At 37.0% G+C, this 27,003-nt stretch overlaps 1 pseudogene; it reads left to right on the top strand.

Moving 5' to 3' along the window:
* LOC149194443 (hsp70-Hsp90 organizing protein 2 pseudogene) overlaps nt 1-26,592 on the top strand; it is a 91,693-nt pseudogene extending 65,101 nt beyond the window's left edge.
* The last annotated feature ends 411 nt before the right edge of the window (nt 26,593-27,003 follow it).

A 27,003-nucleotide genomic window follows, 5' to 3' on the forward strand; every position in this document is an offset into this window, starting at 1 on the left:
TGACAAAGAGATTTATTTGATTGTGCAAGCTTGTCGACAATGGATGCATTACTTTTTGGGGAAGGAAATGGTCATCCACACAGACCACCAATCCCTGTGGTTCATACAAACACGAGGGAAATTGCATAATTATCACCATTAGAAGTGGTCCACATACCTACAACAGTTCCATTTGAACATTAAGTATAAGAAGGGAAACACCAATAATGTTGCAGATTGCCTCAGTCGACCACCGATCATGGCGTTAACCGTCATGCTCAACTCTTGTGGGCATGAGACTTCCGATTGGCCACTTCTCTACAAAAGTGACCCAAAATTCGGCCACACATACCAGACACTCTTGGAGGGTCAGCATGTTCTAGATTTTCACCTCCAGGATGCCCTGTTATGCCACTTGGGTCACCTTTGTGTTCCTTCAAGTGAGCGTGCCAAGATGATTTGGGAAGTACACTATAGTCGGGCTATTGGGCATTTCGGGGTCGAGAAATCGGTGGCAGTACTGTAGAAGTATTTCTATTGGGTGAATCTTTGACAGGATGTTGTGAAGTACATCAGATCATGCACTGCTTATGTCATTGCCAAACCAAACATCAAGAAGCAAGGCTTCTATACCCCACTACCTACCCCTAGTCGACCTTTGGAATCCATCTCCATGGATTACATGTCGAGCCTTCCTTCTACTAAGCATGGAAATGACTGTGTTTTTGTGGTCGTCGACAGGTTCTCAAAGATGGCAATTATGGCAGCCTGCAAGAAGAATATGACAGCAAAAGCCACTGCTAAACTCTTCTTTGAACGAGTGTGGGTACACTTTGGGATCCCACAGTCTATCATCTCATATCAGGACAACAGGTTCCTCAGTACATTTTGGTCCAGTCTCTGGTCGATGCTAGACACCAAACTCACTAAGTCCATAACCTTCCATCCTCAAACTGATGGCCAGACAAAGGTTGTGAACAAGATGATTGTACACATTCTGCACATGTACAACTCAAAGAATCCATGCACATGGGATTAGAGCCTCCCCTATGTTCAACACAGCTACAACCAAGCTCTCCACAGCTCAACTGGCCACAACCCTTTTCAGGTTGGCTTGGGATTCCAGCCACTATGTCCCATTGATGTGGCCATGCCAATTGCAACTACTCACACATATTCGGCTCATTTCCACTCCGAAACAAATAAGGTAAAAAAATTCATTGAGAAAATCCAACATATTCGCCAGCAGGTCCACGACATTTTGGAGAAATCAAAATGCCAAGTAAAAGTAGTGACATGATCAACGTCGGGTGCCACACAAGTTTCAGGTGGGTGACAAAGTCTGGTTGCATTTGCAAAAGGAACGCCTTACCAGAGCCTATAATAAACTCAAACCACTCCGATATGGTCCTTACCCCATTACCAAGGCTGCGGGAGACAATGCATTTAAGCTTAGCATTCCCCCATTCCTTGGCCTGCACCCAGTGTTCAATGTGGACCGCCTTCGGCCATACTTTCCACCATTACTAGACACATCCGACATTGCAGAACAGCTCACACCCACAAACTTAAATCCAGATTGCATGGAACAAGTTGCAACTGATCAAATCATGGACACACAGATCAAGCACACTTGCTAGTAGAATATCCAACTGTATCAAATTGTCAAAGTAGACCAACTCCTTCACCATGGCGAGTGGCTCATCAGGGACCAAGTTCAGCAGAAATTTCCTCATCTCATGGAGGAACTCAACGCAATGGGGACCATTGTTTCGTAAGGGGGGAAGGAATGATCCAGGTGGATATTGGTGGCCACCCGCCAAGTCCACTTGGACCCCCACCATTTTTTCTTTCAGCTTTTCAATTTTCTTAATTGTAGCACAGTTTACTATTTTTAGTAGTTTTTCGAGTCGTGAACTTCCGGAGCCATATTGAGGCCCTAAACGACGTTTTTTGGGAAGACGAGGAGAAACATTCCATGAACCGATGTTGCTCTTCCCAAATTTGTATTTCTTGGGTAGATATTTCTAACAAGATATTGTTCACATCAAATGGAGATCATATGCCAAAGTTACGACCCCGGGAAGTTGATGTACCAATTTACCCAAACGGGGCCCACAGTTTGGTGTTTCATCTTCTAGGTTTATGTTTTTCGATGTTTATGGTTTTCCATTGTTTCTCAACAATAAATAGGCCTTCGAGCCTCATTGTAGCACAATTTAGAGGCATGTAACTACCACATCTCTTCTCATAGATAAGCTACCATCGCCCTAGCTAGTTTATTTCCATTTCTGTTTGTAAGCATATTTTAGTATTTTATAGTAATTAAATGAAGTATTATTTCTGTTGCATATCTATATGTATGGTTATATCTATAATTTGTTTCATTCCTATTTAAATCCAGATCAGTACCAAAGTCCTATTTTCACTCTGCGAATAGAAGTGAATCTACTTATTTAAGTAGCCCCTCCCAAATACATGTATTACGATGGTCACTTGTTGACTATTTCAGTGTAGGGGTTGTTCTTTTCACTAAACAAACATCCTTTTCAACAAAAATATGGATGAAATAGTTCATGTAATGGAAATATACTATGAACTAAAGTATGGAAAATATGGGACCAATGAAAAGTTACTATTTTACACTTGTAGAGACTAAGAATCCTTATATAGGTACTCCCTCCATAACTAAAATGATTAGGTTATTTTCTTTGGAAAAAAATCAATGACCCAAAATAATATGCAAATATGTGTGAGAGAATGCATGGAAAGTTCACTGAGGGTCGTTGAGATTTGAGAAAACCATGCTTATAACTAGAGTTAGGCACATTCACATGCACAAAATGCACAAATTCATAACCATGACATAAAATAGAGAAGAAAATTCTAAAATAATAGAGATGAAGACATTTTTAATCCCATTAAGGGAAGGTCAAAAAATTGACTATGTGTGAGTCATTTCCACCAATCCATCGATATCTAAAATATATGCCACCCCCACACTGAGCTATGAAGCCACCAGGTTAAAGGAAGCACAATATAGAGACAACACACTCAACCAACTAATTGGTTTTAATATTAATGAATCTGCTCACTACAAAACACTCCAAACTACTCATCCAATGATTAATCAATCATAGCATTCTCATCCCCCATCCTACACAACACAAGGCATACCCTTCTTTTCTTTTCTCAATAGTTCCTAGAGGATATTCTTCCCTTTCATTGCTCTTAAATTAAGGTAATGACAAAACATTTCATTGATTCCCTTATCAACATTCCCTGTGATATTAAAACTTCATTTCTCAAACAATCAATGAGAAACAATTTCATAAAAGGGAAAGACTCTTAAACAATGCAACCTTTATTCTCTTTAGAACCAACAATTTCCTAAAAGGGAAAGACTCTCTTAAAAACTGTAGCCTCTATGCTCTTTTACAACTATCTAGTGCTCATCACAAAGCTTCAAATCCGTTCTTCACAACGACAATTTTTGGGCCTGACTAGATTTGTATCATCAACAAAACAAGAGGAATGCAACAAACATAAATTGGGTAGTGGTTGCACCTACAAGAATAGATGGGCATGAGAATGAGAAAATTCACAATTAGAATGAATAAGAGGTAAAAATTCCCAATGAGGATGGAGGGTTCTCATCTTTCCTCAATTTGAATGTATATAACTATCTCAAATCACCTTTCTCACTAACATCTACCCATAGGCATTTGTATTGGTTTTATCTATTCTAAGGGGTGGTGGATGTGTTTCATTAAAGACGTGATAGAAATGAAATAATCTCTTACGCTGACACCTGGAAATATAGGATTTCCTTATCATGGGCCCCATTTTCCTCTTACCCTCTTATTTACTCACAAACTCTCTCATGCTCTCTGCAATGAACTTGGAATATTATATGACATTTCAACATATATATTTAATTACATTTGAATGTACCAAGAAAAGTATACCACATGGTCCATAGAAGATATAACAAGAATAGATATACACCTATCCATTCACTATTATGTCTCCACACTATGGATCCATACAACCATATTTACACTACAAGGTTATTTATTTAGGTTCACATGGCTTGATTCCCATCATTATAACCACACTTTTACAATTTACACATACTCTAATCCCATACATTATGAGGGTAAAAAAAATAGGGTATGAAATTTCAGGGACTAACATTATTAGAAAATACGCTTAAGGAAAAAAAATATTTCATTGCCATTGTTCCAGGGTTCTCTTATCTTTAATTGGTTGGACTCACTTCAATTTCTTAACAAGGTACAATAATAATATGTTTTTTATTGTGATTCCCTATACAAAGAAAGTAGGCCATTACATTTAATCCTGAAAGATTATCTTTTTAAAAATTACCTAATATTTGTTTTTACATGGTGCAATTTTATTAAGTTTTCATCTAAATACAACACAATAAAAACAATGAAATGCTTAAAATTGAACTAAAATAATATAAAGAAAACAGATCCACGATGCAACATTAAATATTGTCAAAGTAGCACCCTAGTTTAAGCTTCAACATGATAATAGTAAATGCAATATCAATTGTAATTTTTTTTACAAAATACGGTAAAAAATATTTGTTAGTAACAATTAATTCAATTTCTTCCAAGAAATAATTGAAACCATTTGATTTCTTGGAGTTATTATCTAGAGGTTTCCAAATAAAAAAATGAATATAGCACCCTATACAAATACATATAATTTATAGTTCTCTCTCTTTTTTCCATTTGTATAAAAATAACCAAATTTGTATCTTGCTCATTTTGAAAAGAATAACGCCTTTTGTATGTTGACCTGCTGAAGCTCAAGGTTCAAACTTGGCCCCGATGCTTATTATACACCCACATTCTCCCTATCCCCTAGGAGGTTACTTGCAATTTTTTTATCAACAGTCTGAGCCAAGCTCTGCCAACTCCCAATATTTGTATCACAAGTCTTCATCCTACCTTGTTTTGATAGACTCAAGAAGTTGAATCAGATCTTATGCATCCAAAGGAATTGTGAATCACATGTTGAGTAGCCTAAGAGAAGGGAAACACAACTTTTCTCGGTTACCCAACAACATTGATAATTCCTTATGTACAAACATTTGCAGAGAGGACCTTGCAATCATTAATTTCGTTCTTCAATACTCCTTGATTTCAAGGATTTTCCAAGCATAAATATAAGTGAGGATCCTAATTGTAAAGGAAATGATTTTCCTTGCATAGGCATGGTTTTTTTCATGTTCATGTGGGGCAAGAATCTATACGCATTGATGCATTTCACTCATAAACACATGGCATATTTGTGTTGAAAAGTGTGCAACAAGAAATGCTTTCTAAGAATGCAACAAGATGATGGAGCTTAGTGGAAAGGAGTCGCCTTCACTAAGTGGGCCCGCAGGAAAATTATGGCGCAAGTTCTATTTTTGATCCCAGTAGGGATGATCACAGTATGAGTGATCACAGTATGGGTGACCACAGTATGGGTGACCATAGTATGAGTGATCACAGTACGAGTGATCAAAGTCTATTTTTAGACTGGCTGTCAAAAATAGAAAAGTCAAATATTATTGTCTCATAATAATATTTGGACTATAAACTTGAACTTATTCTCTTGGAGCACTTCAGGATGAGCTACGGATGTGGTATATGCAGATCCCAGAAGGAAATACGTGGTTACCTATGGGATGACTAATATTTTCATGCAAGACTTCAGTTAGAACTCAAGTGGGTTGAGTTTAGTGGACTGGAGGTGCAGTTGATGGAGTTGTGTTCAGTTTAACTTTGTTAAACTAGTTGTATTTAGTCTAACTGATCAATAGACTAGAGATGAGTTGGGTGAATTAGTTATTAATTAATTCACAAGTTATTAACTCATAATGCAACTATAGAATACATCATTTAACTTAGTTGCATGTCAGTGCATGTTCAGTTCAGCAGGGACAGGTGATAGAGGATCAGATTGCTATAAGTTGTGACTATAGCTATGCATGATGATTTGCACAATCAGAGGGATTGAGTATGCCAATGAATTGGCCAATACCAAGAATTGTAGCCTGTGCTCACATCCAACACAGTGTGAGTGATTATTTGTAGGTCAAATACGAGTTTGGTAAACCATTCTCATCAATTCTTGAGCAGGTATTGAGCTGTGGAGGTAGACATGCAGTGGAATAGATTTGGAGATCAGATCTGAGTTGTATTGTGTGTAACAGGTGGAGTTGGTATTGGATTGCTTTTGATAAGCATTGTACTTTGTAATGTTACATGATTCAATCAATATAATGTTGGCATTATGTTTCTAGTATGGCTCTATGATTCATGTGTTGTACTTGATGGCAACTCATACAGGTGGCAATGCTCTGATCAGGCTCTCAAAATGTTGGAAATTAAGAGGTACGCAGGAGAATAGTTCAAAAGGTGCGTACCCGCAGGTATGCCGGCCAGGAAGTGCGTTCATACCCGCAGGTGACCCGTTCATGAGGTGCGTACCCCCAGTTCACTCACTTCAAGGCAGAGAAGCGCGCTCACGTGGGGTTTCTTATGTTTGGCCCGTGGTATTAAGCCCGCCGTTCTTGTTTCTATGGTTTTGGCCCGTGGTATAGGATCTAATTTGACTATAAATAGGGAAGGAGATCACTTGGCCAAAGTATATTTTTGAAAATTGAATATCTTAAGGTCTGAAATATTGGTTTATCGGTTTAAAAGCTTGATCTATATAAAAGTGAAGTTGAAGGTGAATCTATATAGGGTGATCTCTCGAGCGCATGATCAGATCTGGGCATCTGACTATCTGTGGCACACTGGGGGACTCCCAATTCGGCCCTAACCAGAGGTACGCGTGTGATTAACAGTGCAAGTGCGTGGGTATGCACAGCAGAAGAAGGCGCACTGCGTGGGTACGTAGAGCAGAAGAAGGCGCATTGCGTGGGTACACAGAGCAGAAGAAGGCGCAGTGCATGGGTACACATCACGTCAGAGGTTCAGGTGCGTAGGCACAGTGAAAGTACGCGGCACTTCAAAAGCCGCAGGTGCATAGGTACGCAGTGCGATAGCATCTGTGGGTGCGTGGCTACAGTAGTAGTACGCGGCGCGATAGCATTTGTGGGTGCGTACCTACAGTAACAGTACGCGGCGTGATTGAAGAAATAGTGTGTGGGTACGCGGTGCAGCAGAAGGCTCTTTGCGGGTATACGCAGGGGAGAAAAAGGTGAAGTGCGGAGCCACGGAGGCCAGAGAAAGAAAATGTGTGTATCTGTATTAAGGCATTTATTTGACTGACTTTCCTCTGTTGATAAGGTGTTCTGGGTTTAGTTTACTGTTACTATTGATCTGGTTACTGCAGTTGACTGGGTGATTTACTTGTACTTGATGATCATTTGATATTCTTGGATCCAGTTTGAAAATTTATGAAAAGTGGTCCTTGAAAGAAAAAGGGGGTTGTAGCTCCCTTCCAGAAGAGACTGGAAAACGAGAGAGAGTTGTAGCTCTCTACAGGTTGCAACCTGCGTACTGGTAAAGGAATGCACCAGTACAAAACCATTGTAAAAGGAGTTTCTAATTTGAAAGAAGATAGATACATATTGCAGCAGGTGGTTTTCACCCACATTGGGTTTCCACCTTATATCTGGTGTTCTTTGGTGTGACTATCTGTTTTTCTTGTTCATGCTCATTATTCTACGGTACTGACATGCAAAAATAATTCAAAGTATAAATAAGGAAGATTTATTAAAAGAATTAGATAATACTGATTCACCCCCCTTCTTAGTATTATTTCCAACAATTGGTATCAGAGCAGGTCCTTCAGAGAAGCTTGATCGCTTGAAGGAAGATCATTCATCATGAGCAACTACGAGAGGGAAGCATCAATCAGGCCACCAATTTTTGATGGGACAAACTTCAATTATTGGAAGGTAAGAGTTACTGCCTATCTTCAATCTCTTGGTACAAAAGTTTGGGATATCATAGATACATGCTATACTTTTCCTTCAGCTACTCCTACAGATACGGCCGAAAAGAAGAAATATGAAACAAATGCTAAAGCAGTCAATACTCTACTGGGATGCTTATCTCAAACAAAATTCGTGAAGGTTATGCAATATAAATCCGCAAAACAAATATGGGACAAGATTGTCTTGAGCTACGAAGGATATGAATAGGTAAAGCGTGCTAAACTTCAAACCCTCAGGATTCAGTATGAGAATCTCAGAATGTATAATGATGAAAGTGTGGCTAACTATTTCCTTCGGGTAGACGAGATTGTTAATTGCATGAAAAACTTGGGTGAAGGAATAAAAGAGGCTATTGTGGTTGAAAAATTTTTAAGATCATTGTCCCCCAAGTTTGAATCTAAAGTGTCTGCAATAGAAGAAAAGGAAAATCTACGAATTCTTACTATGTCTCAGCTACACGGAATTCTAACTGGTTATGAAATGAGAAAGGGAGGTCCATCAGACAGGAGAGAAGCTGCTTTCAAGGCTTCAGGCAAAGGAGACTACTATGAAGCAAGTCACGTGCCAGAAGAAGAAGAAGAATCAAATTTTGTCAGAAATCTTCAACAGGGTACTGGAAGGTTCAGAGGTAAGTTACCTTTTAAATGTTTTTCTTGTGGAAGAGCAGGTCATTATGCTGCGAAATGTCCTCATAAGGATAAGATTGACAAAGGAAAGGAACCTGCTAGATGGAGCAAGAAACAGAATGCAAATAAGAAAAGCTACTACACTCATGAGGATAGTGATGGTCTATCAAATAGTGATGAAGATGAACGAGGTAATGACTATAAACTTTTAATGGCATCTGAAGATGATGATTACATGGATGTTATAGATGTGGATAACTTTCATGAAGAAATTTCTAGACAAGACATGTATAGAAGAAAAGAATATGATCATTGATACTCTACAATTTCAGATTGATGAAAAAGAAAAATATCTTGAAAAGTTAGAAGGTGAAATTGTTGGTCTTAGAAAAGAGATTGAGAAAACAAAGGCTATTAATATTAAGTTTGTCAAAGGATCTGAAACTCTGGATGAGATCATCAATGTACAGCGTTCTCCACTAAACAAGACAGGTCTGGGGTATAATGGAGAAACTTCTCAAGCATCCACCTCAAAGAGTTATCTTGACGCAGCAAGAAGGAATGAGCAAAAGTACAATGGAGATCACTAGGTAAAGCAGGGACCAATTACAAACAAAGACTATCAGGGAAACCAGGGGAAATCCGTCTTAAGGATGAACAAAAGCTACAACTAGCCACAGGTAAAATCCTCTCAATTTGCTTCAAGAATGAATGACAATAGAAATTACAATCGTTTGGCCGGAATATTTGATAACCGCAGAAGTTTCTTCAATGGACAATGCTTTTCTTGGCATAACTTTGGTCACAAAGCAGCTCAATGTGTTGCATATAAAACGATCATGACTAGAGAAGCTCAAAAACAAAGAAGTATGACCGAGATTACAAAAAGGACCTATAACAACTTTTCAGTTCTTGAAAATGAAGTTGAATGTTCTATTTTCAATAACTTTGGTCATGAAGATTCTGAATGTAGGAGCAGGTTTCAGCAGACAAAGGAACAAGCCTCAAGCACCAAAACATGGAGAATAAAGGAACCACAAACATAAAGATGTGGGATAGCATTTTATGCAGAGGGACAGGAAAATCTATGGTACATTGACAGTGGATGTTCGAAGCATATGACTGGTGATAAAGAAAAACTTGAATCATATTCTGCTTTAGAAAAGGGAAAGAAAGTTTCTTTTGGAAATGATACTCCTACAGCTATAAAAGGAAAAGGCACTGCTCAGTTAAAAGAAAAGGTCAAAGCTGGAAATGTTTTGTATGTTGATGGATTGAAGCATAATCTTCTGAGTGTCAGCCAGATGTGTGATCAAGGAACCGAGGTGATATTTAGATCAAATGGATTTCTTGTTCGTGATCTTGATACAGGTAAAACGGTGATCAAAGGTAAAAGAACTCCAAATAATCTATACATATTTGAAGAAGGACAACAACAATGCTATCTAAGCAAGGATGATGAACACTGGTTATGGCACCGGAGGTTGGGGCATCTAAGCTTTTCACAAATAAGGAAAGCATGCAAATATCAGGCATTTCACGACCTTCCAGATATCAAAATTCCAGACAACACCATATGCAAATCATGTCAGTTTGGAAAGCAAACCAGAACTAACTTTCCAGAGAAGGAAGGATCAGCTAGCATGCCTCTTGAGCTTGTACATACAGATGTATGTGGACCATTCAGGAAAAGGACACCTCGAGGAGAAGAATACTTGATATTATTCATTGACGATTTCTCCAGGTTTGTCTGGTTAGGAATTATGAAGCACAAAGATGAAGCATTCGAAAAATTAAAATCCTTTAAAGCCTTGGTTGAAAATAAATCAGGATACAAAATTAAGTGCCTTAGATCCGACAGAGGTGGGGAGTTTACCTCAAATGAATTTTTCGATTTCTGTGAAGAACATGGGATAAGAAGAGAATTCTCTACAGCTAGAACTCCTCAGCAAAATGGAGTAGTGGAAAGAATGAACAGAACAATCCAACAAATGGCTCGTGCTATGCTTGATGAGTCTGGAACTCCCGCAACTTTCTGGGGTGACGCTGCATATGTTGTGGTTGTTATTCTCAACAAAACAAATGTCCGGGTGAACAACACTCAAACTCCTCATGAGCTCTGGTATGGTGAGACTCCTTCGGTAAAGCACTTCAAAATCTTTGGGATCAAATGCTATATTAAGAATACTGATGAGCAACTTGGCAAACTTGAACCTAGAGCAGATGAAGGCATTCTTCTTGGTTATTCTCCACACAGCAGAGCATACAAGTGCTACAATAAAAGACTTTGAAGAATTGTTGACAGCATTGATGTAGTGGTTGATGAGAAGGGATACATTCCTAGGCAAGTAAATCATGAAGATATCGAAGAAGATGAAGACTACCCTCAAAGACAGAATGATGAAGAAGAAGAACCTCAAGAAGAACCAGAGGAGCAGATAAGGATAAAAGAGAAGACTCCATCTAGATATGTTCAGAAGAATCATCCAGAATCTCAGATTTTGGGGCAGAAAGAAGCAGTTGTACAAACAAGAAGAACAGTTGCAGAAGCTTCAAGCTATTTGGCATTACTCTCTTCCACTGAACCACAAAATGTGAAAGAGTCATGCAAAGATGAATGTTGGGTCAAAGCAATGAATGAAGAACTTGAGTAGATCGAAAAGAACAACACTTGGGAGCTGGTTCCTAGACCAAAGGATAAGAATGTTATAGGGACAAAATGGGTCTTCAAAAATAAATTGAATGAAAATGGAGAAGTAATTAGAAACAAGGTCAGACTTGTTTGCCAAGGGTATGCACAGCAAGAAGGAATATATTTTGAAGAAATCTTTGCTCCTGTTGCAAGACTTGAGGCCATCCGAATGTTCCTTGCTCTCTCAAGCTTTCAAAACTTCAAAGTATTTCAAATGGACGTGAAATCAGCCTTTCTGAATGGAGACTTGGAAGAAGAAGTATACATTGAGCAGCTAGATGGTTTCATTCTTGGAAATGATCCAAATCTTGTATGCAGATTGGAAAAGGCTCTCTATGGTCTCAAACAAGCTCCAAGGGCTTGGTACTATCGCTTGGACAAATATCTTCATCAACAAGGTTTTTCAAAAGGATCACCAGATAGCAATCTTTATATAAAAGTTGAAGATGACAAATTTCTAATACTTGTTGTGTATGTAGATGACATTATCTTTGGGAGCAATGAAGAAGCTATGAGTCAAAGCTTTGCCTTGGTAATGCAGAAAGAATTCGAAATGTCCTTGCTGGGAGAACTGCCATATTTTCTTGGTTTGCAAATCCAACAAAAAGAAGGAGGGATCTTTTTGTCTCAAACCAAGTATCTCAAGCAGATTTTGAAGAAATATGGCATGGAAGATGCAAAACTAGTATGTACACCCATGGTCACATGATGTAGCCTCAGTGCAAATGATGAATCAGCAGCAGTGCATCAACCAACTTACAGATCTATGATTGGAAGTCTACTTTATTTGACAGGTACCTGACCAGACATAATGCATGCAGTAGGAATAGTTGGAAGATTTTAGGAAAATCCAAAGGAAACTCATCTTCAGGCAGTAAAGAGAATCTTCAAATATCTTCAAGGAACTCAAAACTATGGCTTATGGTATCCTAGAGATACAGATCTCACACTTCATGCTTATACAGATGCAGATTGGGCCGGAAGCGTGGATGACAGGAAGAGCACAAGTGGTGGTGCATTCTTTATGGGTTCCAGATTAGTATCTTGGTTCAGCAAGAAACAGAGTTCGATTGCCTTGTCTACAGCTGAAGCGGAATATGTTACTGTTGCATCTTGCTGCACTCAACTCCTTTGGATGATGCAGACCTTGTAGGATTTTCAAATCACTTGTATACCACCCATCTCCATATTATGTGATAATACAAGTGCAATCAGCATTTCAAAGAACCCAGTCATGCATTCAAAGACCAAGCACATACCGATCAAGTATCATTTTCTCCTGGAACAAGTACTTGAACAAAAGGTCAAGTTGGAGTATGTTCCTTCTAAGGAACAAGTTGTTGATATACTCACCAAACCATTTCCCAGGGAGACCTTTGAATACCTCAGGCAAAAGCTGGGGGTTGTTGATGCATCATCATGTTGTTGAATCTCTTTTGATTGACGGTTGTACGCAAGGTTCATCTGGGGTATATGCGTACACTTGTTGGGTTGCGGATTGGTCGAAGATCGAATGGCACAGGTTCAGGGGGAGCATATAATGCATTGTTGGCATTATGGAGGAAGTACATCATGGATGTTGGTCTGAATATTGCTGCAATATGTCTCTATCTCTTTCATGGTCATTTATGGTGTTTGGTGGATTATGGTTCTTCTTTGCAAATCTGGTTTATATTCATGGGGAGCATAACCCTTTGCCCTTGATGTCAAAGGGGGAGAATGACGTTGAAGATTTTGAGGTTGCCATCAAGTCCAAAGGGGGAGATTGTTGGCATTATGTTTCTGGTATGGCTCTATGATTCATGTGTTGTACTTGATGGCAACTCATACAAGTGGCAATGCTCTGATCAAGCTCTCAAAATGTTGGAAATTAAGAGGTACGCAGGAGAATAGTTCAAAAGGTGCGTACCCGCAGGTACGCCAGCCAGGAAGTGCGTTCATACCCGCAGGTGACCCGTTCATGAGGTGCGTACCCCTAGTTCACTCACTTCAAGGCAGACAAGCGCGATCACGTGGGGTTTCTTATGTTTGGCCAGTGGTATTAAGCTCGCCGTTCTTGTTTCTATGGTTTTGGCCCGTGGTATAGGATCTAATTTGACTATAAATAGGGAAGGAGATCACTTGGCCAAAGTATCTTTTTGCAAATTGAATATCTTAAGATCTGAAATATTGGTTTATCGGTTTAAAAGCTTGATCTATATAAAAGTGAAGTTGAAGGTGAAGTGTGGAACCATGCAGGCCAAAGAAAGAAAAACTGCATATCTGTATTAAGGCATTTATTTGACTGACTTTCCTCTGTTGATAAGGTGTTCTGGGTTTAGTTTACTGTTACTATTGATCTGGTTACTGCAGTTGACTGGGTGATTTACTTGTACTTGATGATCATTTGATATTCTTGGATCTAGTTTGAAAATTTATGAAAAGTGGTCCTTGAAAGAAAAAGGGGGTTGTAGCTCCCTTCCAGAAGAGACTGGAAAACGAGAGAGAGTTGTAGCTCTCTGAAGGTTGCAGCCTGCATACTGGTAAAGGACTGCACCAGTACAAAACCATTGTAAAAGGAGTTTCTAATTTGAAAGAAGATAGAGACATATTGCAGCAGGTGGTTTTCACCCACATTGGGTTTCCACCTTATATCTGGTGTTCTTTGGTGTGACTATCTGTTTTTCTTGTTCATGCTCATTATTCTACGGTACTGACATGCAAAAATAATTCAAAGTATAAATAAGGAAGATTTATTAAAATAACTAGATAATATTGATTCACCCCCCTCTCAGTATTATTTCCAACATATAATATACAGATAGTTGGGGTTTTTAGCGAGATGCTTTCCCCGGGATACATACTGTGTTAATGAGTTTGATTGATGCTTCTATATGCGCCTGTGAATGTTTCTACTTCTGTAAATTGATGATCAACATAGAGGAGCTTATGTATTGTGTATGTATTCCGCAATAGTACATGATCAGGATAATCTCCATTTAATATGAGTCATATTATTCAAAATTTCTACATGGTATCAGAGCTGCTTGATTTGTAGAAGAGATTTTTACAGGATATCAAGAAAGGATTGATCATCTGATCTACTATTCAGGGAGTGTTTACATTCTATTTCTTCAGGCAGATTCTGTAATCGGGCCAGGTAGCCTCTGGATTCATCCTTCTTTTGGTATGTGAAATATCCGGTGAATGCCCATACAGTCGATCTCTATACAAGAAATATTGTGTTCTCACGAATCTTAGATCTGAGGCGGTTGAGTTGGTTGCTGGTGGAATTCGAATTTGCAGCAGTATTTTCTTGGTGACAACGCAACAATGTCTTTCAACGGATTGTGATTGGAGTATGCTCTTGAGGGCAGCTCAAACTATATTGCATGGAAGGACAGGATGGAGGCAGTATTGGATGATAATGGGCTGAAGGAGTTCATAGATATGGATGTCCCAAAGCCTACTGATGCTACTCAAGCTGATGCTTGGAAAAAGAAGACCGCAAAATGTCGAAGAATTCTGTTGGAGGGCGTGAGGGATCACATTGTGTCCAGCCTCCATGGAAAGGCTACTCCATATTTGATGTGGAAATCAATAACATAATTATTCCAAAGCAAGAGCGATCAGAGGAAGCTTGCGCTTAAAGATAAACTCAGAAACATCAAATGCGAGAAGGGTGACAGTATTCCCAAGTATCTCACGAGGTTCACTCAGTGTCGAGATGAGCTGGGAAGTGTGGGGGTTACTGTCGATGATGAGGACTTGGTGAGCTTGGCTCTCCTTGGTCTTCCGAAGAGTTGGCATTCCTATCAGAACTCTGTCAATGGTCGGGAGAAATTGCCAGGATGGGAAAGACTATGGTCAGATCTTGTGCAGGAGGAGATCAGGCAGAGCAGCAGAGACGGTTCTTCATCCATGCAAGATGAGGAGAACTGTGCCTTAGCGAGTGAGGCGAAGAAGGGGAAGGGGAAGGTTCTCTTTCTGAATCCAATTCTTCCAATGATGGGAAGAAGGTTGACAAGGCGAAGGTGAGATGCTTTCGTTGTCATGAGTTGGGTCATTATGTTACTAATTTCCCAAAGAAGAAGTCCAAGAAGGGATCCGGGGAAGGATCTGAAGGTGAGGCACATGCTTCACAGTTTGAGTTGGATTTTACACTCTTCGCATGCATGGTTTCATCCATGATGGGAAGTGGTTGGTTTCTTGACAGTGGAGCTTCTTTCCACATGACCGGTGACAAAAGTTTGTTCAGTACTTTGGAGGAGAAAGATCTCCAAATACTCATAGGGATGGGTAATGATGAGAAGTATAGTGTCTCAGGTGTAGGCACGATTATTTTTCAGAGGGAGCATGGAGCTCGCCTTACCTTGACCGATGTCAAGTATGTACCAGGACTGAAGAGAAACTTGGTGTCGATCGCGATGCTGGAAGATAGAGGCTATGATGTAGTCTTCAGTAAGGGAAAGGTTTTCCTTAGACACATCATCACTAGACAGGTGAAGCGGATTGGTTCATGGGTCAAGAACCTGTATGCTCTTCAGGTTCAAGATGCATGCAAAGACTTGAGCAGCGAGGCAACTGATGGAGACTTGATGGTTGAGAGGGAGCGTATATTACCTCTCAACATGCAGAGCCAGAAGAAGTCTTAGACTGTTGTGGAGGAGCCACGATTGGTGCAGCAGCTTCAGGAGGTTGTGGAGGAGCCACAACAGGGGAAGCTAAGAGGATATCGAGTAGATACATCTACTCATCCAGAGACCTCCAGTAGGGGGAAACTTCGAGCCAGGTGGGCTGAGGGATCGCATGCAGCCATACCTCCAGGTAGGAGGTGGGGTGATGTGGATTGATCATCCCAAGGAGGAGGGGCAGGATCCTTGAGGTACCCAACCTCTTGGATGAGACTTTTCTACGGGAGCCCCAGATGTGTAGTAGCAGGAACTGACTGATTGGGTAGAGACAGATGCGGATGGAGCAGTAGAGAGAGCGACAGTGCAGGGAATCCCAAGACAACGCATAGCTAGCAGGCTGCAGCAATGCGAGAGGCACAAGTGTTTTGCACAGTGCTAGGTGGCACAGAGAGGTGTGCAATGGTGTGAGATGCATGGAGATGTTGCAATAGCACAGATGTCAGAGAGGGAGCACTTATTAGTAGCAGGTAGAGCTTCAGCATCAGGGGATGTTTCTAGCCCAACAGGGAGGTTAGTTTGGAGGTGCAGTGCGGATGCAATGCTGGGAGATAGAACTAGCAGCATCACAGATGTAGTCAGAGATCAAATTGATAGAGGCTAGAGCAATTAGATACTGAAGAGCACAGAGATGCAAAGTTTTCAGTCGACAGAGGAAATAACAGTCAGAGACTTTGATGACAGAGCAAGTGGACCGGCCAGATGTGTTGCATGGAGAACATTCCAGAGTTACAGGATCGGGTTTGAGAGGAAGCCTTTCTTGTTGAGAGGGAGTGTTGAAAAGTGTGCAACAAGAATGCTTGTTGAGAATGCAACAAGATGATGGAGCTTAGTGGAAAGGAGTTGCCTTCACTAAGTGGGCCCGCAGGCAAATTATGGCGCAAGTTCTATTTTTTATCCCAGCAGGGATGATCACAGTATGAGTGATCACAGTATGGGTGACCACAGTATGGGTGACCACAGTATGAGTGATCACAGTATGAGTGATCAAAGTCTATTTTTAGACTGGCTGTCAAAAATAGAAAAGTAAAATATTATTGTCTCATAATAATATTTGGACTATAAACTTGATCTTATTCTCTTGGAGCACTTCAGGATGAGCTACGGATGTGGTACATGTAGATCCCAGAAGGAAATACATGGTTACCTATGGGATGACTAATATTTTCATGCAAGACTTCAATTAGAACTCAAGTGAGTTGAGTTTAGTGGACTGGAGGTGCAGTTGATGGAGTTGTGTTCAGTTTAACTTTGTTAAACTAGTTGTATTTAGTCTAACTGATCAATAGACTAGAGATGAGTTGGTTGAATTAGTTATTAATTAATTCACAAGTTATTAACTCATAATGAAACTATAGAATACATCAGTTAACTTAGTTTCATGTCAGTGCATGTTCAGTTCAGCAGGGACACGTGTTAGAGGATCAGATTGCTATCAATTGTGACTATAGTTGTGCATGATGATTTGCACAATCAGAGGGATTGAGTATGCCAATGAATTGGCCAATACCAATAATTGTAGCCTGTGCTCACGTCCAACACAGTGTGAGTGATTATTTTTAGGTCAAATACGAGTTTCGTAAACCATTCTCATCAATTCTTGAGCGGGTATTGAGCTGTGGAGGCAAACAAGAAGTGGAATAGATTTGGAGATCATATTTGAGCTGTATTGTGTGTAACAGGTGGAGCTGGTACTGGATTTCTTCTGATAAGCATTGTACTTTGTAATGTTACATGATTCAATCAATATAATATACAGATAGTTGGGGTTTTTAGCGAGATGCTTTCCTTGGGATACATACTGTGTTAATGAGTTTGATTGATGCTTCTATATGCGCCTGTGAATGTTTCTGCTTCTGTAAATTGATGATCAACGTAGAAGAGCTTATGTATTGTGTATGTATTCCGCAATAGTACATGATCAGGATAATCTCCATTGAATATGTGTCATATTATTCAAAATTTCTACAATTTGAACTTCCTATTAATTTGACCTTTTTTTGTGGGCTCAAAGGTGCAATGTTTGCTCCAAAATGTATACTATCATTTGTTAGCTTCACCTAGGAAGATAACATATATGAAGTTAGCACAAAAAATATCAAAAAGTGAAAGTCCACTACAAAAATGCCCCTGTCTCTTTCTCTGCAAGGAGACATTATGAATAGGTGCACCTTATTTTCTAAGTTTCTCCTTTCATTCATGTGGAGATTAGAATTTCTTGTCCCAATGTTCTTTGACATGTTGGACTTCACTTTCTGTTCTAAATGGAAAATTTTAGGTTACTACAGAGAATAAATAGTTCATAATTTTCATGAATATGAATCTTTTGAAGTTGTAAGTGACAAACTGATTTATGTTTTTAGAAAATTCTAAATATTAGAAGCTATCGTTATAATTGAATATTGAATGGAAGTAAACTAGACAACATCTCAACTTATTCAAATCCATGACAATGGAGTAGGAGAAGGTAATTCTTGAAGAAGGATTTTAAAATGAATTTTGACATAAATGGTTTACTATCTTAAATCACATCAAATCAAAGACTTTCATAATGCATGAAGTTACTCTAATTGAAATTCAACACCCTAAAGCTAGAAGCTACCATGCAAATATTTTCAATTGAAGTCACATTCATAATATATCAATAGCAACATTTTGTTTCTCTAGAGAGAGAAACACCAATGAAGGTGGGATGGATTTAAAATTATGTTCTTTAACATGAAAAGGGTATATAATACATCAAATCATAGAAAGAAATGGAAAACAATAAATGTTAATTCTTCATATATCATGTATTTTGTTTTGAATTCTCTAATAGCTTATAGTCTCTACAAATTATTAGAGCAACAATTGATTCATTGTATGGTAACCTTTGAAAGGTATTGAAAAGTTAAAGTCAGACTTCTAGAGCCAAATGATAAGTGATTAATATGTTGAAATTGTAGCAAGGAATGGCTTCTTTGGCTTGCACCTTAGTCAAAGATGCTAATTCGAATTAATTTCCATAGATACTTTATTTAGTTGTCAGTTAACATGTGTGATGTGGCCTATCATTAGTTTATTGTCAGTTAATTCGAGTTAGATGGCTTTCACTGAGTTGTGTACTAGTTGATAACTAAAATTTAGCTATCTAGTGGAGTTAAACTCTAGTGTCTACCATTTAACTAATCTCTAGTTCTAGAATAGAGATGGACTTGATTTCTCGAGTTTATTTAGGTAGTTTGACTTTTGTTAACTCAACTAAATCTTAGTTAACTAGTTGCAACTACTAAATTTAGCCCTAGTAGGTCATGTAATTTGAATTTCCTATTGATATTGAATAAAGGCACACATTTATTTATCTATTGTACACAAGTCTTTGTGTAGAGGCTTGAGGATCAAGCAGAGTAATTTATTTTAGGAATTGTGCAAGGAAATAGGAGGAATTCTTATTTTTTAGGCGCAAAATGGCGCTAGGAAATAGGAGCTCCTAGCAGGCCTTATTTGTCTAAGTGTTGGGAAAGCCTTATGAGAGAGTTGATCGGTATTGCAGAGAACTTCAGGTTTGAATAAATTTCTATGTAGTAGATCAAATTTCTCAGTTGATTTAAGACAAGAAAGAGGGCTTTTTCCCAGTTGGGTTCCCCAGATATATTTTTTCTTCTATGTGTGATTGTGTTTCTATTCATTGTTTTCTTTTTGTATACATTTCGTAGAGAAATATTGTGTCTTTTGTGATCTGTTTTCTCTCCTTAGCAATTGCACAGTTTCAAGGATTTTCTACATAATGGTTTGATGAATCATATGAAAAAAATGTGAAGCACTCCATATTCCATGTCATCCAAAAAATCATGGAAACCTTATTAAGTGGATATATATGATTCTGCCACGACATAGTATCATATCCTTGCAACAAAATAATAAATTTTATTCATACAAAGAATTAAAGGATTTGAAAGCAACCCTACCATCAGTCCATAAGTTTTGTAATTATGGTAAAAGACTTACTAAAATATTAATGCCATCTCAATGTGTTGGAAAAAGGCATCACCAGAGCTTGACTATGGACAGACATTGAGAAAATTTTCAAATTTACTTTTACTTACAATTGATTCCTTTATGCTTGAAAAACATGTATTTCTAACAATAGGATTCACTAAATACCTTTTCAATCCAGTAGAATTTCCTTTCCTATGCTCATAGGTGTTTGTCCCTATATATGGAGCATACATTATTGATTCAATAGCAAGATCTCTTGATTCGAGAACAGAGTCATGAGATGCAAGAAACATATTCTCCCTGGTATTTTTGTTGGTATTATACTTTTGGTGCCTCATCAATTCATCATAAAGGAACTAAGCATCATAAAAATGATATTAGAATCACTATATACATAGAAACTAACTCTAGGTTTTTATGTATGCTTTGCAATCATGAATTAATCAAGTGTTTTTCAATTCTTACAACCTTCCACATGTGTGACCGCATACGTCATACACAAATACATTATATACATACAAACTAACTCCGGATTTTGAAACTATGCTTTATGGTTTTGAATTAATCAGAATTTTGTTAATACTTACAACCTTCCACATCCATGACTACATATATCACAAGAAATATTGCTGTGGGCCAATAACACTTCCAGGTCTAAATACTCAGAAATATCCTAAAACTTGTTTCAAGCCAATAAACACAAGAAATTATTGAGAATAAAAAACACCATTTGAAATCTTGCTTCTATATCCCATGGAACACACTAAGTTATAAGAAATGATTGCATCATAAACAAAATTTACTGATGCTAAGTTAGAATCTAGATGGATAAAAAGATAAATAAAATAATTCAATTTGAGGAAGGGTTATTTTGATTCCAATTTAAAACTTAATTTTAGTTTGATAGAGAAAACATGCAAAGGATCATGATTTTTATTTAAAATGGGCAATATAAGATCCCATTAGAAACTGTACTATTATGTTTCTATGTTCAATTCAATAATTTAACTTAAAATAGTAGGAAGGAAATAACTAACCTCATTGGTAGTAAAGGCATAATGTCTCATAATATAAAAACCAATCAATGCCCCAGTTTGGCCCAATCCTGCCTTCCAACTCAAACAATACAAATCCATCAATAAATAGCTTACTACTTGATAGTTGCAAAAGGACAATAAATACAAAAGCTGAAACCTGAGTACACCATTACATCTATTGTCCTAGATGAAAATTAAAATATGATAGAGGAAGGAAAATATGAAATATTAATTTTCCACTAAAACTTCATTGAAGGATTCAATAATGGAGAAAGTCACTCACCTTACAAAGGACAACCACTGATCTAGGACTTCCTTCTGTAATTTTGAAAAATTGTTGGACAATTTGCTAAGATGGGAAGCTAACAAGATAAAATTAAGAGGAAAATAAAAAATGCATTAAAACTTATTAAATAGGAAATTACTGGAAAAATATATCAATTGATACTATTTTATAATGTACACTCATAGTGTAAAACTACCATCTAGAGAGTAGAGATTGTAGAATAAAAGGCCATAATCTGTGAAACCACATTTATTATACATTGTTTTATTGTCTGATCACGGTAGTAGCACCTATCTGTAACAACAAAAAATAAAATATTGCACTATATTATACATAAAGAACGAAACATAAGACATGGCTAATCACTAGCACATGCTTGTGCTAAAATCAAATTAGCTTAGATCACAAGTTTATACGAGCTAGACCTATTTAAAATAGTCAGCATAGTCTCTTGACATGGATGTGTGATTATTATACATCTACAAAGATAATAAAAATGCACTTTAATGAGAGCAACAGATAGGTGTGGTACAATTTAATAATGTTTCATTCAAACATGATGCAAATAGGAATAACAAAGCAAGAAATTATACGAGTTTACATTACTTGGTTCCACATTAATAGGAAAATTTGAGACATGACATGCAATATTCACCTTTATTGAAATCAGACAACATCATTACTAATGGTATAGCTAGAAAAAAAGTTCACCCGCATGCTAAAAGTAGAATAACAAAATAATCATATGGTGAGATGTACCTCCATATGTCTTGCTCAAGGACCACTAAAGGCCACAAATTTATTGGGAACTATCTAGTTTAAAGCACCATTTTCGACCTAAAAATCAACATAAATGTCACTGGTTGGGAAATTTGAATTCTGAGTAACAAACATCAACTAAAAATTACCACTAACAAAAAGTATGTCCAATAAATAGACTAATTAGAAATTGACATTAGATGTTTGAAAATATCTATGTATGAAATATAAGGAAAAAATTATACCTTCACAAAATACTCATATTCCTTGACATTGAAGTCATTGAAATCAATCCATCCAATCCTCTTTCCTTTTTCCAAAGCATAAAATACAATATCAAAAATTGTGCCTCTCTTTTTAGAGAGGATGTCGAAGGAATAATAGAAAACAAATGGAATACAAAAACACTACTACAAAGGTAACATGAAATTAATCAGGAACACTAAGAGAAGTAAAAGAGTGAAGCAATACAATCATTGCTACCAAAAAAATGATAAAAGTTTGGACAAAAAATATATACAAGTACAGTTAAAAAAATGTAATTTATTTTCATCACACCGAACATTGAAGGCTAACATCAATATAACTTTGTTTTAAGGTAAAGAAAACCATTCCACACAATATGCACCTATTACTATAGTATGAATTTGCTTTATCAATCTAATAGAAAAACCTGGAAATGACAAATAGCATTCGAGAGAATTTTACCCCCAGAAAAATTGTATAAGTAATGAGGAATCTTCATGTGTTCAGTGACTACCACATTTCCAGACAATTCATCTCCAAGATTTCATAGCAAGAAATTGTCCTAAGGGATGCCAACTACTTCCATCATGTTAGGGATGGATTTTGTTCTTGTGAGGATCATATTGCAATTGTTTGAATGGAAAAAAAAAAAAACCTAAGGCTCCTACAACTCACCCTTCATATATTCCACTCCATGGATTTGAGATGAAAAGAGGTGAAAGGTAGGTTCTCTTGGGATGGAAATAGCCATAATGCTAGGAAAAATAATTATTAAACCTTTCTTAGATGTATCAATCCACTTTATCTAAATTCATTAAAGTATCAAACTATGTATAAATCATTTATCAAGCAACAACTACTAATCATCCTTGTCGTTATGGAATATGTTTGGAGGCTTATCAAAATGTTATGCATAAGTGGGTACTTGCCTTGGATACTTGATTGAATTTTGATATGAATTTTGGCATGAAAATCTTGTGAATAATTCCATGGTGATCTATTTGTGGGCATGAAAACTTGGGAAAATGAAATTCACATTAGATCTGCCACTTCACTATCCCATCCTTGCTTGCTTCTCTTGTCAGTAATTTCACTCTACATGTGGCAACTTGGTGAACCCTAACTATATGTTAAGTATTGGGACCGCAACTTCCTGATTTGGTATCAACTTATTCCTAGTTATTTCTAGACGAGGTTGTTGGACTTTGGGTATAATGAAGCTCATTAGGATGTTAAGAAGACAATGGAAATTAAGGTAGTTTTTGCCAAGGGTTATGAAATGCTTGGGGAAACATATGTTGGGCTTGGAAAATATGATGATGCATTTTCTTATTATAAAAAAGGGCTTGGAATTTTATCCTTCAAATTAGGAATTAAAATTAGACCTTGTTGATCCATGGGAATCAAGTAGAACTTGGTCTATATTCTTTCCATTCGAAAATATATTATAGGGGCTAAAATTGTGGGAAAAATCAACCTTTGACCCAAAAACATGATTGTATTTGTAGAAACCTAATTTTGTTAAGATGATTTAATATGTTCATAAAAATACCAACAACATTAATATGCATCTTAATTATTAACGTGTGCTACAGGTTTTGGGTGTGCTACTAAATGTTAACTTATGTAATGGCGCATCAAAAGAGGATGCTTTTGAGCATACTAGTTCACCCAAGACATAACCAAAATTAGAACCAAAACCTTGGCTAGAGTTAGATCTAGAACCAAAACCAATAGATATTATAGATGAGGAGAAAGAGAAGAAGGCTCAGAAAGAAGAGGAACGAAAGAAAAAGGAACTTGGAAATGTAGATGATAAGAAGAAATACTTCAAGTTTTATATTTAACATTATTCAAAGGCATTGGACCTAGATGATGAGGATATCTACTTCTTATCAAAAATAGAAGTTTTCTATTTGGAAATGGGGAAGTATGGAGATTGTAGTAAGGACTTGACACAGTTGTTCAAATAGAGAGGGAACTTTAATCATATTTTAAAGTGTTTGCTCAAGATTTGACTAGAAAAGGAACCACACATGCTAAGATGGCTAAATTTTATAAAGACTACGAACCAACAATTGAAACTTTCCACAAAGCACTTACCAAACATCCCTTTCTAATCTATTGAATTATCTTGATGGAGGAGACAAGGTTTTCTAACAAGGTTTATATTGTTATTATTCTTCAAATTCTATGATGATTATTGAGGGATCTTATGATTGTCTATTCAACAAGTTGTCTCATTACTCTCAGCTGGGAAAATTGATCAAAATATCACTCTCATTAGGATGTTGTACTCAAGTGCCATGCAAGTTGGTTCACAATGGGAACATGAAATGGATTGATCATGGAGAGATTATTGGATCATTTCTTGAAGGCTAAATTGAGAAAAAATTTAGGTCACTGATATGATGATTGAAATGGAAAGTCTATAGATGTGAGAAAAAAATTTATAGTACAATTTTCTCTTCCAATAATTTGGAGTAGAAGGAGAAAATTCTTTGCTACCATGATGAGAACTTTACATTTGATTTTTCACTTATTAATATATCCCAAGGAAAAAGTATACAAATAATGAGGAATCTTCATGCATTGTGTAGTGATTTCCACTTTTCCACACAATTCATCTCCAAGAATTCAGAGCAAGAAATAGTTCCAAGGGATGCCAACTACTTCCATCATGTTATGGATTAATTTTGTTCTTGTGAGGATTATTGTGAGGATAATATTAAAATTATTTGAATGAAATAATATGTTCTAAGGCTCCTACAAATCACCCTTCATATATTCCACTCAATGGATTTTAGCTAAAAAGAGGTGGCATGTAGGTTCTCTACAATGAAAACAACCATGATGTTAACTACAATCAATATAAAACCTTCCTTAGATATATCAATCCACTTTGTCTAACTTCATGAAAGGATCAACGTATGTCTGAAAATTTGCTCAAGAAACAAGTATTTATCAATTTTATCATTATGGCATATATTTGGAGACTTATCCAAATGTTATGCATAACCAGATACTTGCCTTGGATATTTGATTGAACTTTGATATGAATTTTGTCATGCAAATCTTTGAATAGTTCTAAGGCGACTGTTATGTGTGGGATTGGTTGACATTAAACAAGCAGAGTACTCCACCATGTTAATGCATTCATCGATTAACAATACAACATGTATAACGAAGTGACACTAGAATGATCTCCATCATCCATTGGATCCCACAGTGGGCATGAAAAATAGTTAAAATGCAATTCTCATTAGATCTAGTACTTCACTGTCCCATGTTGATCTGTTTCTTCTCATGCCAGTAATTTCAGTCTGCATGTAGCAACTTGGTGAACCCTAATTGTATGTCAAGCATTGGGACAAGAGCTATCTAATTTGGTATCAACATAGTCTTGGTTATTTCTATACAAATTTACTAGACTTTGGGTATAATGAAGCTCATGAGGATGCTAAGAAGATAGTGGAAATTAATGTAGATTGGGCCAAGGGTTATGACAAGCTTGGAGCATCATATGTTGGGCTTGGAAAATATGATGATGCATTTTCTTATTATAAAAAAAGGCTTGGATCTTGATCCTTCAAATGAGGAATTAAAATTAGGCCTTGTTGATCCACAGGAATCAAGTAGAACTTGGACTACATCCTCTCCATTTGGAAATATATTCTAGGGGCTAAAATTGTGGGAAAAATTAACAGTTGACCCAAAAACAAGATTGTATTTGTAGAAACCTAATTTTATTAAGATGATTTAATAAGTTCACAAAAATACTAACAACAATAATATGCATATTAATTATTAATGCATGCTACAGGTTTTGGGTGTGTTACTAAATGTTAACTTATGTAATTCTGCATCAAAAGAGAATGCTTTTGATCATACTAGTTCACCCAAGCTACAACCAAAATGAGAACCATAACCTTGGCTATAGCCGATCCAAAGCCAAAACCAATGGATATTCCAATTGAGGAGAAAGAGATGAATTCTAAGAAACAAGAGGCAAAGAAGGAAAAGGAACTTGGAAATGTAGCTTATAAGAAGAAATATTTTAATGTTTCTATTCAGCACTATCCAAAGATAATGAACCTAGATGATGAGGATATCTCCTTCTTAACAAATAGAGAAGTTGTCTATTTGGAAATGGGGAGGTATGGAGATTGTAATAAACATTATGACAAGGTTGTTGAAAGAGGGATGGAACTTTATTCATATTTTAAAGTGATTGCTCATGATTTGACTAGAAAAGGAATAACATATACTAAGATGGCTAAATATTCTAAAGACTATGAGACAACAATTGAAACTCTCCACAAAGCACTTACCAAATATTCCTTTTAATTTTTCTGTAACAACCCCGAGTTAAAGTTTCATGTAATAAAGGATATTAAAGGGAAAATTAATAAGATAAAGGTCATGGGACACATATTCTAAGCTAAATGAGGAGAGAAACATTATAGTGGACATCATTTGTGTTTTATTAATGGCTATGGAAATTGGTAAATGCATGTGAAAGGGAAAAGAGGCAATAAATGGCATTTAATTATGAAAATAAAGGAAAATGGGAGAAAAATAAGGTGAAGAGACACAAATTTGCATGCAAATGAAATTAGAGAAAAATGAAGGAAAATGAAGAAAAAGATAGAAACAAATGATAAAAAGGCATCAGAGAAACAACTCCCAGATTTTGGCTTAGTTTTTTCAGTTTTTGCTTAGGATCAATTTCATAGAGAGAGAGAGAGAGCAAGCAAG

The sequence above is a fragment of the Pinus tabuliformis genome, chromosome 2_2, assembly GCF_031772625.1.
Source record: "Pinus tabuliformis cultivar Carrire ecotype Pingquan chromosome 2_2, CPIR1, whole genome shotgun sequence".
Lineage (NCBI taxonomy): Eukaryota > Viridiplantae > Streptophyta > Pinopsida > Pinales > Pinaceae > Pinus > Pinus tabuliformis.